Source organism: Pteropus alecto, unplaced genomic scaffold, assembly GCF_000325575.1.
Source record: "Pteropus alecto unplaced genomic scaffold, ASM32557v1 scaffold108, whole genome shotgun sequence".
Classification (NCBI taxonomy): Eukaryota; Metazoa; Chordata; class Mammalia; order Chiroptera; family Pteropodidae; genus Pteropus; species Pteropus alecto.
The window spans coordinates 523,266-527,943 of record NW_006441946.1 but is presented as its reverse complement, the minus strand read 5'-3'; the positions used below and the strand labels follow the sequence as shown (position 1 = coordinate 527,943).

General features: G+C 45.4%; 1 protein-coding gene across 4 annotated transcripts in view; it reads right to left on the bottom strand.

The window, feature by feature from the left end:
- Positions 1-4,678, bottom strand: part of WDR37 (WD repeat domain 37) — a 46,031-nt gene that overhangs the window by 39,499 nt on the left and 1,854 nt on the right. The window lies entirely within an intron of this gene.

Below are 4,678 nucleotides of genomic sequence, written 5' to 3'. Positions count from 1 at the left end.
GATACATATGCACCCCCTCATCTCTCTCTCTCTCCCCCTCTCTCTCTCTCTCACACACATACACATACACACACACACACACACACACACACACACACGTACTCTAAAAACATTCGTATTGGTCAATTAATTCTGTATGTTTAGGTTTAAAATTTGAAATCCATTAATTTATTAAAATTGGCATTTTTCTGTAGCATTACATAGGCTTAGTTCAACTATCGAACCTAAAGACAGAATACTTCACACAAGAATAAGATAATAAAATTTTTAATTCTCTAAAATTCTTTTTTCTTTTAATCTTCGATTTCTATCACTTTTTTGGCCATTCTATTTGTCAAAGCCTGTAACGAGGCTAATCCAGATTCAAGTGGAGGGATGGGTGGAGAATAAGAAAGAATTTGTGGCAATCTTTAATCCATCACACCTTACTTCACTTGCTAATATTCTGGCTATTCACTGAATACATTCTGCTTCCCTAAAAGCTATCAGTGAATGCAACTATACAGTTTTGTCACTTCCAATACTTAGTGGAAGAAATGTACATAAATAAGCCAGTTAAGTTAAAAGGCCCAGTCCCATGATATCCATAGAAGAGCAGTGGTTAAGAACACGATTTATAGTCACACAACCTTAAAAGTCAGCCTTCCCCGCTCTTCAAAGGATTGGCTCTTCTCCATCGTAAGCCTGGGCGTAAATGCTACCTCCTCGAAAAGGCTGGTCCCCTGACCACTGCCAGTCATAGCCTCTCATGTTGTACCTGGATCCCACTGTGCTTCCCTCACTCCACGAATGTTTCCCCAGCACCCCGTCGACACGGTGAGGAGTGGGACGTGGTGGCGGGGGTTCACTGCCGTAGTTGTAGGGCCCACCCACCATGCTTCCTGACATGAGTACACCCTCTAATAGATGAATGTGCAAGTGAATGAATAGACGCACCTGTGACTGTAGCTGTGGCACCTTGGTCAAGTCGCCTTCCTAAAGCTTAGCTGTGTCATCTTTAAAGCACTTATTTCATCAAGGCATTCATCAACTGGCTGTCGAGGTCGTGGATGGGCAAGGTACTGGGACTATAGTAGTGAGTAAAGCACACTTGGTCCCTACCTTCAGGTTGCTTAGAGTTGGGTTTTAAGACAGATATTAAACACGTAATCTCCTGACTTATTACAGAAATTGTAAATTACAATGAATACTATGAGATATACACAGATTATGAAGAAACTAGATATTAGCTAGAGTTAGGAAGGTCATTGTGAGAAACTGGGAATTAAATTGAGACTGAAGAATCGCAGAGTTAACCACGTAGAAAATAGGGGGAGGGGTCCCTGTTCCTCCCCTAAGAGCAGGATGTGCAGATGCAACACAAAATAAAACTGACGGTCCCTAAATTACATATAAACACTCTTTACTGAAAAGTAACAAAACAAATCTTTTAATAAAATGTAGTTCTGAAAAATCTGAGCTACAGAAATTAAGAGATGGTCGAAATAAAGGCATAAACCAAAACTCACAATGGCAGAATCTGTAACTGGTAGAATTTTATATAGAAAACAAAGGTTATATTGATATGGATTTGACAAATTTGAATACAACAAATTTATCCCGTTAAACAATTCACATGAACCCACTAAAAAGTATTTCACTCGCTTTTAATGAAAACATTTAGAAACTACTTAACTATGTCATATATAAAAATTGGCCTAGAAATCAAACTGACTTAATGAAATCTTCTCCAGAAATTATATCCTTCACGAAAACATAGGAAGGTAGCTATAATGCTCTTTCCCAGTGACTACACATGTGAATCACTTCATGAAGCATCTCAGTTGCCAAAATTGTTAATGAGATTTACCATACTTAACTTGCAGTTTATAGGGTATGTTTCATAAAGAAATAAAACCATCAAAAACCTGTGAAAGCTATCCTGATAGGGCTTCGGAGAAGAAAGGGGACTCTACCTTCAGACATTCAAATCAAGCAAATAGGACAGTAAAGGACTTCTCTGTCCTCTCGAGAACTTCACTAGCAGAAGCATCTGCTGAGTGTCAACTGGGACGTCAACGCGCTCCCGCTCCCCTTCCGCAGAGTCCACAAGCCGGTCACACCAGTGCAAGGCCCGCGACAGCCACCTCCCTTTCACCTCACCCCACGGCTGCTTCTCTCTTCACATCACGCCTCTGGCTTTTCCGGCCACTGTGTCTTCAGTAGGGGATCGGAAGTCTTCTTCGCAACTGATTTCAAAAACCCTCACTTTCTGCCGTCTCCCGGGCCTTTGAGCCCTCGCGTGAAGTGCGCGGTGTGCTGGGCTCTGCTGCCTTTATCACTTCACAACGGTCCCTACACTGGCGATCTCTGCCCAGCGATCGACTTCCGACCAAACACCCCGTGCAAACTATTACGTCTTCAAATCTGGAAAAGGTTTTGGTTCCCTCAAAACCTGGCATCAGATGGAGAGGTGTTTCATACTGACTGACCGAACCTTGTTGGAGCTTCCTAAACTCTGAAGTCCAGTCTCAGAGATGGGTTCATAAGGCCTAGGCTGTTGCCGAGTTACTAACGCTAAAAGATTAACTGGCTAATTCAAGTTCGGCCTCAGCTACAGTTCACCCTCAGCTACAGTTCACCATTCTTCCGAAACTACAATCTGCAGGCTCCTTCAGTTCTACCCTCTTTTAAATGTTCTTTTTTTTCTGCCGCTTCATTTGTCAGAATTGTTTCCCCCACAACTTGTTAAAACTATATTCTTGTAAAAAGAAAAATATTTGTATTCTTGTCTCTCCACTCCCATCCGCCACCTTCTCCCAGCAGGCGGCACTGGTCCCAGCACCACTTCCCACCTTTCACACCAGATGCCTGGCCCGGGAACTGAAGTATCTATTCCCGCCCCCAGACCGCAGGTCAGTGTCAGCATAAATCCTATTTAAACATTAGATAACGAGTTTAGGGGTTTTTCACGTGGACATCCTGGGAAGAAGGGCAAGGGAGCTGCAGGTGTCCATAAAGGACAATTTAAATGATGCGGCATAGGACCCGGGCTAGGGGAGAAGCAGTCAGAGAGGACTGAGGGAGAGGCCCGAGGCGGAAGAACGACATAGCGCGGCCGGCACGAGGGGCCTCAAATGAGTCGGTGAAAACAGTCTCTGATGCTCACAACACCCCTCTGAGGCATTTCCGAATATTTAACAGGCTACACTTTAGTAAATCGATCTTAGACCTGTAAGGACAAAGAAAACTTCTTCACTCTAAAAATCAGCCACTTTAACCACTCACTATGTACTGTTTCACCTGCATAAACACTAAAACAGAAGCCTGAAATTCTGAAAGATGATTACTTTCCTTCAAAACAGTCATACTAACCCAATACTACACAGGACACGTCACCCCATTAAACAAGTTTATGCAAGTAAAATGTCCTACTCGATTTTTAAAAACGTTAGTTTTCAGTAAAGTGTAGTCCTCTCCACAAATCCAACCTCCCCAACCTATCATTCAAATAGATGGATTTCATACAAATTCATCTGCACAAGTCGCTGGCCCGGGTACACACTGCCACATGAGACAGAACATTACTCGGGATTTTTAAACATTTTTCTTCTAGCAAGAAAAAAACTTGCTTATGTAGTCAATTTCATCCATTTTAATCATATGCAAAACAACAGTTAAAGGATATAATTTGCATGTGGCATTTAAAAATAGATAAGTTGACTGAATTTCCACAAGAAGCTCAGCGAACAGTTAGGTGAGTCCCTGTGGGGGGTGGGGGGAGGGAACGCTAAGCTCAACAGCTGAGCAGCATCAACCCAGAGGCGGCCTGAGAGATGTGCCATCAGTCTTAACCTGCTTAAAATGAAGGCACAGAACACATGCTCATGGATTCTGTGAATGACCCTGAACGGGGGGGGGGGGCGCGGGGGACATTATCAAAGAAAAACCACCACCAAGATTTTTTAAAGATCTCAATAGCTAATGAGCTCAAAATTTCAGATGAGATTTAGTAAACAGAAAATTTTGTTCTTATAAAACCCAGAGCGGCAGCTCAGAGCTCTTAGCACCACCTGGGGGTGGGGGCCTTAAGGCGTTAGCTCAAGGTAGGTGCAAGGTGAGCGGGCAGCGTGACGCCGCAGCGAAGAAGCGCTGAAAGAGGGAGAGCGAAGCCGAAGGAAGCCTGCTCACCGAAGATGCCCTGTGCCCAGGGCGTCGCGAGAATGAGGGCACTTACGACACGACCTCCGTAACAAAACGAGCCTAGGAGTGGAGACTGAGCAAGTCCCCTGCCCAAGGTCGCAGCGCTGTCACCCCCTGTCCCTTGGGCAGTACTGACGGAAACAAGCAGTAACGGTCACTGCGTTACCCCACCTCAGCCAGACACTTCACAAGGGGTTGGCGGACCAGCCTGGACCCGGAGGCGCCCCAGACACCGAAGGCGGGTGCAGGGGGTGCCCAGGAAGAGGCGAAGGGAAAAGACCTGCGGTACGCGACTACCTGGAAGGTTGATTCGTACGCTGGTAGGTCATTTCGGGGACACTCGGAAAATCAAACCTACAGACCGACACACCGGACATAAGGAGCGCCGCCCGTTTAAACCTAAAGTCGGAAATTCCAAACCCGCAGCGTCTCTACGCCCCGCAGCTTCCCGGGCCCAGCCGAAGGACGCGGTGGGGGAGCCGGCTCCGCAGGCCTC